Source organism: Triticum dicoccoides, chromosome 2A (genome assembly GCF_002162155.2).
Source record: "Triticum dicoccoides isolate Atlit2015 ecotype Zavitan chromosome 2A, WEW_v2.0, whole genome shotgun sequence".
NCBI classification, from domain to species: domain Eukaryota; kingdom Viridiplantae; phylum Streptophyta; class Magnoliopsida; order Poales; family Poaceae; genus Triticum; species Triticum dicoccoides.
In genome coordinates, this window is record NC_041382.1 from 723,436,007 (window position 1) to 723,447,498 (window position 11,492).

Genomic DNA, 11,492 nt, shown 5'->3' on the forward strand with positions numbered 1-11,492 from the left:
GATATTTTTGGCCAGACGATTGTCCTAGGGGCCTCCAATGGCTGGAGATGCTCTTAGCTTTCTGCGTACGGTATAGTGACAAACCAAGAAACTCACTCTACATATGTAAATCATGAAGCATAAGAGATAAAACTACGTTACACAAAAAACAGGCGGAGACTAACTGTGACTCAGCGTGTGCATGTTTAGTAATACAATTAAGAACATTAATAATCATCAACAAGTTGGTTTTGGAGGAACTCTTTTTTTGTTAATATTGTGTCGTTCTTCTAATCATTCAATCAGTGGCTGATTCAGGCGTGAATTATTTGCAGCGAAAAACACCCATTGCGCATGCAGGAAAGCTAGCATCACATATGCACTTGAGTAAGTTCACACCAATTTTTTTATCTTTCATTCCTATATGCCTAAACGTTATTGTATAAGTGTTTAAACATTGGTTTTATTTAGTTTGTTGCCACAGACTGGTATAAGGGAAATGTCCATGAAAAGCATCCAGACAACCCCCACTATGAACACAAGAAACAAGGTAAAATGAATCTGAAAGAAGGTAAAGAAAAGAAGCTAGGATGCGATGGTGCATACCATGTGAGTCAGTAAGCCGGAGGTACAAATTTTCGCCAGAGTTAACAGATTTCCCTGGAGTAAACAAAGAGTCGCCGGAATACTTCTCAGTGTTGATAAGCTCTCCTGTCCAAACCAAACACCTTGACAGATTGGCCTTAGCAACACCACGGTTGAAAGTTGTGTAAGCATATGCCGTACACAAGCAATTGTTGCTGCACTCAGCCTCACACTCTTCCAGGCTTCTATTCGGTATATGCAAGAACTTGTCAGGGACCTTCATCAAAGACAAGGGCGCGAAATGAGATTGCTTTCCGCATGTTAGTGTTTCCTTTCTCTGACATCCCCTTGAAGTGTCAAGATCATTAGGCTCGAACCCATCGAGGCACCGACAAGTTGCCCCTCCCACGGCGAGGTCATAGTATCCAAATGGTCCACATGAAGAGTAGATGTCACATGCAGCAACAGGGTGGGTACCCATGTGGATGACTGATTGTTCCAGCTTAGAGATGTCAACTTGCCAGTGTGCTCAAGCATGAAGAAGGTGAATGGTGATACATCAAAGACACTGAACATAAATTAGAGTTCATCTTGTAGGTTGATGGTCGTTTGGACGATGATGGAGCTGCTATTGATCAAGTACATGCCACCGGACACTGTTTGACCATTCCACACACCTCGGTAGTACGGTCTGGTCCCAATCCGAATGAGCATTTGAAGATCCAGGGAGACTGGGGTACCGCTGCACGAGAAGTCCCCGGACGATGGGTCATTTCGGCCCTTCCAAGCAATGAGGCTACCACCTACTTGTCCCTTGTGGTTCACAAGAAACTTCATGGTTGGTAGAATGGTATCGGTTGGATGATCGAAGGCAAAATATATGTGTCGTTTGCAAAGCAGAGAACAAAGTTACTCGTGTCGAGCAGCACCGCAGCAACTCCGGTTCTCCCAAAGGTGATGTTCTTCATCACCCAGGAAGTGATGCCTTGGGAGTCCGACAACACCAACTCAGAACTGTTTGTGATGGCGAGCGTGGCAGAAGAAGGTGTGGTGATTGGGTTATCATGGTTGGCGGCCCACAAAAAGCATCAATCGGGGATCTGGTTGTGCCATATACCAAGGTATAGGCTTGTGTTGGAGCTTGCTGGAGCGAAGAAGCCGAGAGCAAAGACCGCCTTGCTGGAGATGAGCTTGTCGCCAGAAAAGAGCATAGTTTTAAATAGCTTTCTATAGCCCCGCTATAACTCCGCTATAGTTGTTTGAGGGTGTTGCCGCTAAATGATTTCATGTACAATTTGCCGCTATAGCTGTTTTTAAGGGCTGCCGCTAAATGCCATAGCCTACTATTTAAAACATTGGAAAAGAGTGGCTTTGCATGTGTAAGAGTATCATCAGATTAGCAGAATGAGGTCAGGAAGCAGAGGATGAAAATGGGGATGCAAGATGTGGCCATATTCATCACAAAATGCTTTGTGCCGAAGTGAAGAAAATGGCATGCGGCTATAGAAGATAACAATTGAGGTGATAGTTCTTCGGGCAGCTTACCGAGTGTGTGTGTGGTTGGAGACTTCTTCCTCCTCTTTCCAATCTAGACTGGACTTTTATTGCACTTCAGTTATAAAATCTATAAAGGACTGGTATTGATGAGACTAGTAACACGATAAAGACAGCGGGGTCGACCTACACCATAACAAGGCGGGCTTCTGATAAAAGCTCGCCTAATGTTGATCGGGTCCGCATGCGTCTATTTGACGACTCCATTGCGGACCTTGCGCTCCGTGAGATAGCCCGTGTAGGGGCTAGGTTTATGTCGACGAATAAGCAGGCGGACCCCATCTGGAGTGTGTTAGCTCGGGTCTTTGTGTCGGCTCAGTGGAAAGTGATGTTCCCATTGTGCTCTCCCAAGGCGGTCACTCGGATTGGCTCTGATCATACTCCCCTGCTTTTCTCGTTGGGGGATGAGGCCCCCCTAAGACCCGTCACTTCCGCATTGAGACATTCTGGCTGGAGCAACCGGGTTTCTTTGAGATGGTTTGCGACCGCTGGCTAGAGGCGGTCGTGTCCCCACCTCGTGTGTTTTTTGTTGTGCATGTCTGGCATCAATGTGCTAAATTGTCTCGTCAGGACAGGAATGGCTGGGGGCGAACCTTGGTGCTGACCTCCGGGCCCGTAAAGGGGCCCTGCTAGATCAGATTAAGGTGTTGGATGACCTTGCTGACGGGAAGGGCTTGTCTCCTGACGACTGGCTTAGGAGATACGCCCTCGAGGCCTCGCTCATGGACATTTACAAGAGCGAGGAGCTGTTCTTACAGTGTCGAGGGGGCCAGAACTGGCTCCTTAAGGGGGATGCGAACACTGCCTATTTTCAGGTGATTGCTAATGGCCGGAGGAGGAAGTGTGCCATCCCTTTCCTCTGGGATGGAGATGTTCTTCTGGAAAGCCCAGAGGACATCTCCACCCATATTTACTCATTTTATAAGGATTTGTTCTCAGCTGAGCCGCGCGGAGGCGTCTCTCTCTGCGCTAACTCCTGGCCGCTTTCTGACCAGGTCATCGATATGGAGAATGCGGAACTTACTCTACCATTCTCCCCTGAGGAGGTGGGTCGAGCGATTGCGTCTATGAAAGCTTGCTCGGCCCCGGGGCTGGATGGCCTCCTGGTAGTCTTTTTCCAGAAATTCTAGGGGATCTTATGCCCGGTCATTATGCCCATGTTTCATGAGTTCTATATTGGAACCCTGGACATGGCTAGGATTAACTATGGTGTCATATCTCTGATCCCCAAAGTAGTCGGGGTGACAGATATTCGGCACTTCCGCCCCATCACGGTGATCAACGTGTTGGAGCGAATCTTTGCGCAACTCGCTTATCCCCCATGGCGGAAAGGTTGCTCACCCCCTTCAGTCCATGTTCCTGAAGGGCCGGCGGATCCATGACGGGATTCCTTCCCTTCACGAGATCGTCCATGACGTGGCGTCAAAGGGGCTTAAGGGGGTCTTCCTCAAATTGGACTTCCAGAAGGCGTATGACCATCTGGACTGGTCCTTTTTGAGGTTGGTGATAGAGCGTCGAGGATTTGACGAGAGTTGGTGTTCCTGAATCATGCAACTGGTTAGATCTAGGAACACATCGATCAACATCAATGGCGAGGTGGGACCCTTTTGCCAGGCTTCCAGAGGGGTAAAGTAGGGGACCCTATCTCCCCCTTGCTTTTCAACCTCGCAGTTGATGCCCTTGCAGGCATCATAGATAAGGCCAAGTTGGCCGGCCATCATAAGGGTGTAGTTAGTCACCTCATCCCGGATGGGGGGTTACTCACTTGCAGTACGCGGATGACACCATGATTATGGTGGAAGGCTCGGACTCGGACATTGTAAATCTTAAGTTTCTTTTGCTCTTCTTTGAGGAAATGTCTGGACTTAAGATTAACTTTGATAAGAGCGAGGTAGTGGTCCTTGGATATTCGGAGGCTGAGCAGCTTTGGATCACGGATAACATCAACTATAGGTTGACGTGATTCCCCATATCTTACTTAGGGATGCCCCTGGCTGAGTCTAGGATTTTGGTGAGTGGGTATGATCTCTTGTGGGGCGAGTAGCGTCCCGTGCGGAGCCCTGGTGCGATAGGTGCTACCTCTTGAGCACTGCGTTGGTTTTCCCTTGAAGAGGAAAGGGTGATGCAGTAAAGAAGCGTAAGTATTTCCCTCAGTTTTTGAGAACCAAGGTATCAATCCAGTAGGATACCACGCGCGAGTCACCTCATACCTACACAAACAAATAAGAACCTCGCAACCAACACGATAAAGGGGTTGTCAATCCCTTCACAGCCACTTGCAAGAGTGAGATATGATAGAGATGATAATAATAAGGTAAATATTTTTGGTATTTTTACGATATAGATTGAAAGTAAAAGATAGCAAAATAAAGTAGATGGGAAACTTGTATGATGGAAAATAGACCCGGGGGCCATAGGTTTCACTAGTGGCTTCTCTCAAGATAGCATAAGTATTACGGCGGGTGAACAATTTACTGTCGAGCAATTGATAGAAAAGAGAATAATTATGAGAATATCTAGGCATGATCATGTATATAGGCATCACATCCGCGACAAGTAGACCGACTCCAGCCTACATCTACTACTATTACTCCACACATCGACCGCTATCCAGCATGCATCTAGAGTATTAAGTTCATAAGAACAGAGTAACAACTTAAGTAAGATGACATGATGTAGAGGGATAAACTCATTCAATATGATATAAACCCCATCTTTTTATCCTCGATGGCAACAATACAATACGTGTCGTTTCCCTTTCTGTCACTGGGATCGAGCACCGCAAGATTGAACCCAAAGCTAAGCACTTATCCCATTGCAAGAAAGATCAATCTAGTAGGCCAAACCAAACTGATAATTCGAAGAGACTTGCAAAGATAAACCAATCATACATAAAAGAATTCAGAGAAGATTCAAATATTGTTCATAGATAAACTTGATCATAAACCCACAATTCATCGGATCTCGACAAACACACCGCAAAAGAAGATTACATCGAATAGATCTCCAAGAGAATCGAGGAGAACTTTGTATTGAGATCCAAAGAGAGAGAAGAAGCCATATAGCTACTAGCTATGGACCCGAAGGTCTGAAGTAAACTACTCACACATCATCGGAGAGGCCATGGAGTTGATGTAGAGGCCCACTGTGATCAATGCCCCCTCCGGCGGAGCTCAGGAAAAGGCCCCAAGATGGGATCTCTTGGGTACAGAAGGTTACAGTGGTGGAATTAGGTTTTCATGGTGCTCCTGGATGTTTGCAGGGTACGTGGATATATATAGGAGGAAGAAGTAGGTCGGTAGAGCAATGAGGGGCCCACGAGGGTGCAGGGCGCGCCCCCTGCCTCGTGGCCTCCTCGATTGATTCTTGACGTCCACTCCAAGTCTCCTGGATCACGTTTGTTCCAAAAATAACGCTCCTGAAGGTTTCATTCCATTTGTACTCCGTTTGATATTCCTTTTCGGCGAAACTCTAAAATAGGCAAAAAAAACAGCAATTTGGGCTGGGCCTCTGGTTAATAGGTTAGTCCCAAAAATAATATAAAAGTGTAAAAATAAGCCCATTAACATCCAAAATAGATAATATAATAGCATGGAGCAATCAAAAATTATAGATACGTTGGAGACGTATCAGCATCCCCAAGCTTAATTCCTGCTCGTCCTCGAGTAGGTAAATGATAAAAACAGATTTTTTGATGTGGAATGCTTCCTAACATATTTCTCAATGTAATTTTTTTTAATGTGGCATGAATGTTCAAATCCGAAAGTTTCAAGATAAAGGTTTAATATTGACATAGAAATAATAATACTTCGAGCATACTAACTAAGAAACCATGTCTTCTCAAAATAACATGGCCAAAGAAAGTTATCCCTACAAAATCATATAGTCTGGCTATGCTCTATCTTCATCACACAAAATATTAAATCATGCACAACCCCGATGACAAGCCAAGCAATTGTTTCTTACTTTTGATGTTCTCAAACTTTTTCAATCTTCACGCAATATATGAGTGTGAGCCAAGGATATAGCACTATGGTGGAATAGAATGGTGGTTGTGGAGAAGACAAAAAAGAGAAGATAGTCTCACATCAACTAGGCGTATCAACGGGCTATGGAGATGCCCATTAATAGATATCAATGTGAGTGAGTAGGGATTGCCATGCAACGGATGCACTAGAGCTATAAGTGTATGAAATCTCAACAAAAGAAACTAAGTGGGTGTGCATCCAACTTGCTTGCTCACGAAGACCTAGGGAAATTTGAGGAAGCCCATCATTGGAATATACAAGCCAAATTATGTAATGTAAAATTCCCACTAGTTTATGAAAGTGACAACATAAGAGACTCTCTATCATGAAGATCATGGTGCTACTTTGAAGCACAAGTGTGGAAAAAGGATAGTAACATTGTCCCTTCTCTCTTTTTCTCTCATTTCATTTTTTTTCTTTTTTTATTTGGGCCTTCTTTTTGGCCTCTTTTTTTCTTTTCTTTTTTTTTATTTTTTGTCCGGAGTATCATCCCGACATGTGGGGGAATCATGGTCTCCATCATCCTTTCCTCGCTGGGACAATGCTCTAATAATGATGATCATCACACTTCTTTTTACTTACAACTCAAGAATTACAACTCAACAAAATATGACTCTATATGAATGCCTCCGGCGGTGTACTGGGAATGAATCAAGAGTGACATGTATGAAAAAATTATGAACGGTGGCTTTGCCACAAATACGATGTCAACTACATGATCATGCAAAGCAATATGACAATGATGAAGCATGTCATGGCAAATGGAACGGTGGAAAGTTGCATGGCAATATATCTCGGAATGGCTATGGAAATGCCATAATAGGTAGGTATGGTGGCTGTTTTGAGGAAGGTATATGGTTGCGCGGTACTAGAGAGGCTAGCAATTGTGGAAGGGTGAGGGTGCGTACAATCCATGGACTTAACATTATTCATAAAGAACTCACATACTTATTGCAAAAATATATTAGTTATCAAAACAAAGTACTACGCGCATGCTCCTAGGTGGATAGATTGGTAGGAAAAGACCATCGCTCATCCCTGACCGCCACTCATAAGGAAGGCAATCGATAAATAAATCATGCTCCGACTTCATCACATAACGGTTCACCATACGTGCATGCTACGGGAATCATAAACCTCAACACAAGTATTTCTCAAATTCACAACTACTCAACTAGCATGACTCTAATATCACCATCTCCATATCTCAAAACAATCATCAAGTATCAAACTTCTCTTAGTATTCAATGCACTTATATGAAAGTTTTTATTATGCCTAAAAGAAAATTGCCATGTTATTCTAAAGGACTCTCAAAATAATATAAGTGAAGCATGAGAGATCAATTATTTCTATAAAATAGAACCACCGCTGTGCTCTTAAAGATAGAAGTGAAGTACTAGAGCAAAAACTATATAGCTCAAAAGATATAAGTGAAGCACATAGAGTATTCCAATAAATTCTAATTCATGTGTGTGTCTCTCAAAAACGTGTGTACAACAAGGATGATTGTGGTAAACTAAAAAGCAAAGATTCAAATCATACAAGACGCTCCAAGCAAAACACATATCATGTGGTGAATAAAAATATAGCTCCAAGTAAAGTTACCGATGAACGAAGACAAAAGAGGGGATGCCTTCCGGGGCATCCCCAAGCTTAGGCTTTTTGTGTCCTTGTATTTTACCTTGGGGTGCCATGGGCATCCCCAAGCTTAGGCTCTTGCCACTCCTTGTTCCATAATCCATTGAATCTTTACCCAAAACTTGAAAACTTCACAACACAAAACTTAACAAGAGAATCTCGTGAGCTCCGTTGGCGAAATAAAAGAAAACACCACTTCAAGGTACTGTAATGAACTCATTCTTTCTTTATATTGGTGTTAAACCTACTGTATTCCAACTTCTCTATGGTTTATAAACTCTTTTACTAGCCATAGATTCATCAAAATAAGCAAACAACACATGAAAAACAGAATCTGTCAAAAACAGAACAGTGTGTAGTAATCTGTAGCTAACGCAGACATCTGGAACCCCAAAAATTCTAAAATAAAATGCTGGACGTGAGGAATTTATCTATTAATCATCTGCAAAAATCTTTACATAATAATAAAGCAAATTGGGTTTCTTTCGTCCGTCATGGCATTTTTCAGAAAAGTCCCTCTATTTCAGAGAATTCAACCTGGAGTCCTGTTTTAAGTTAAAACGAATCGTTATGTTCGTATTTTACACAAAAGTCATTGTCTTTTCTTGAAATCAACCCGCCGTCCGGATTTAAGTCACACCCGAACAGTTATTTTACATTTTTTGAAAACCCCCTTGATGTTTTAAATAATTCATCCACGGATCATATTTAAGTCAAACAAATGTTTTTTAAAATCATCCATATCTTTCAAACCATAACTCCGATTTGAACATGTTATATATGAAATTTGATTATAAAAATATGTAGAATATGAATATGAGATTATTTTTACCTCTTAAGTATTTTTAAATATTATTTTGGAATATATTTGAGTCAAACCAAATGATTTTCTAAATTATCTATATCTTTTAAACCATAACTTCGATTTTAACATATTATATATGAAATTTTATTAGAAAAATGTGTGGAATCTAAATATGATGTTAATTTTACCCGTTAAATATTTTTTAAATATTGTTATGGAAGCAAACTTATAATTTATAACGCAAGATTCGTTTTTTTTTCATACTAGCGGCGATCCGGATTACAAATAAACACCCCACTATAACGATATACGGAAAAGAAAACATCGATAACTACACATGCATACCTCTGAAAAATGTCTCAAGGGAAAACAACAGATTTCTCATCGCGAGAGTGAGATAAAGCGAGCTTGAGAGACAGAGATGGAGAGGGAGAGAGAGACGCCTTAGGATTAACCATATTCAACACACATTTTTGTTGTTTTGTGTGAACACCGAGGCCATCACCGGCGAGGATGAGAAGGAGGATAAGCGGCAACACAAATATGATGCCTCGCAAAAATAAAGGAGATGGACCTATTGTGGTCTTGAGTGATGGTTGTTGAGTTAAGAGCGGGTGTTATGTTTTCTCTCCTGTTGCAACGCACGGGCTCTTTTGCTAGTAATTAACTAAATATCACTCTCCAATAAAAAAATGGCAGCAATTCTCATGAGCGCTAAAGTTCCTGTTTTTTACACCAAGATCAAAAAGAATTTCCCCAAGTCTTCCCGACGGTTCTACTTGGCACAAACACTAATTAAACACACAAAACCACAACCAAAATAGAGGCTAGATAAATTTTTCATTACTAAACAGGAGCAAAAGTCAAGGAATAAAAATAAAATTGGGTTGCCTACCAACAAGCGCTATCGTTTACCGCCCTTAGCTAGGCATAAAAGCAAGTATAGATCTAGGTATTGCCATGATAATGATAAGATAAATTGCGAAAGCTCATCTCATAGTCCCTACGTTCAGCAGCAAGCTTCCTTTGTGGCAAGCAAAAGTAATCAAAAGGGCTAAATTTAATAGGACAAAAGTCCCCAAGATCAAGCTCGGGAGGTATTGGTTCCTCCTTTGGCCCCTCATATTGCACAATAAATTCATCATTATAATCATTCTTTTGGCAAAAAGTCATGAGCCTTTGTTCAAGGGAAAAACTTAGCCCATTGTTCTGGATGGCAAAATTATCATTAAGTTTAGAGATCCTATTAACAAGAGCATCGGTAGGAACTTTTTTCTAAGGTTTTCTTTAAAAGAAACATGATCTAAAGATCGTAAATGCATTATATCTCCTTGATAGAAAAGAATTGCTTCTATGGGAGGACGGCCGGCATCCACCCTATACTGCGCAAAAATTTCATTGGCCTCTTTTTGTCAGGGAGAACTGATCCACGAACACCTATGGGGCCGGCGGACCGGGCCCCTTTCGGTTCGGCGGGTGGCGGAGGTCGCACGAAGAGCAGATCGAGGTGAGGCACACGAGCAGTTTACCCAGTTTCGGAGCTCTCCGGAGAGATAACACTCCTACTGCTGCTTGTCTGGTTGTATTATCTGGTGTTCTTGCTCTCCAGAGAGAGAGTGTGATGTGTTCTTGGCTACGAATGAATCGAAGCCGACTGTCCGAGGCTCCGAACCGAACCCCCTCTACGTTGCGCATGGGCCTCCTTTTATACGCTAAAGGGGTCACCGACAGGTGGCAACGCAGAGGAGGGTAAAAACGTAAAAAGTGAGGTAGTTGATACAGTTGCTTGTACAGTGTACCCTACCTAACCCTGACGGTAGGGGACAAGGGCATTAAATGCCCATCTGAGTCGCCTGAACAGTGCAGAAAAGGACCGTTAGGGGCGCCACCGTTCGCCACGATGGCGATCTTGTCAGCTTCGCATGCCACTGCGCACCGCTGGCTTCACAGCCTCCCACCATGCGTGCCCGGAGAGGCCCCCAGAGCGACACGTTGGTGGATGCGCTGGAGCGTGGACGCAGAGTGGCCGCCTGCCACGGCAAGCGCCTTGCCGCTGTCATTATCTTCGCCGGGCCCAGAAGCTCGTCGCTCACCGGGCCTCGGTGTACCTTGTTTAGTCTTCCCGGCAAGCTCCTCTTGTCGGGGCCTTGCTACCTTGCCGGAGCGCGTGGCGCGTCGCGGCAAGTTCCTTGGAGCGCCTTGGTTGGCCTTCCCGGCAAGCTCCTCTTGCCGGGGTCTTGTATCCTTAGCTTAAATACTTTGTTCTTGGATGGCTCCAAGGGAACCTTGGTGGATCTTGGCGTTCTCCCGGCAAGCCTTTGCCGCGGGGTGTTGCAACTGCCCGTGCACAAGTTCGGGGTACTAGGGTACCCCTATTCTAGTACACCGACAGGAGCCCCCGGGCCTGGGCCAGACACGGTTCCGAGCGCTGTTGGGCCAGGCCCAAGACAGGGCACAGGCACACGCGGGCTGGGCCACGCCAAATCTTGTTCCGTATCCACCGCACTCTCCCATAACGGCACGCGTTGAATGCGGCATCGTGGGAGAGATCATGGGTGGTTGTTTATTTGGAAGGCCGAAACATCCGCCCCGTCCCTCTTTATAAGCAGAGGAAACAGGGGCAGTTCGTTCCCCCTCGCTGGTTGCTGCTACTCCTTCTTCACAAACTCCGCCGCTCCTCCCTTCTTCTCGAAGCCGAGAGAGCACCGTTCCGCCTCCCCCATTGCCACCAGCATCACCACGCCGTCGACCTTCCCCACCACCTTCGCCATGGCCCCGAAAGCCGACAAGGGAAAGGGTGTGAAGTCAGACGAGGCGCAGCGGCTCTCGGCGCTGCAGAAGGAGCGGGCGATCTTCACCCCCCAGCTCGGCGTGCAGGAGCTGAGGGAGTAGTTCTACCTCT

At 44.4% G+C, this 11,492-nt stretch overlaps 1 pseudogene; it reads right to left on the reverse strand.

The window, feature by feature from the left end:
• The window catches only part of LOC119358209, a 5,537-nt pseudogene extending 3,762 nt beyond the window's left edge, over positions 1-1,775 (reverse strand).
• Positions 1,776-11,492: the final 9,717 nt, after the last annotated feature.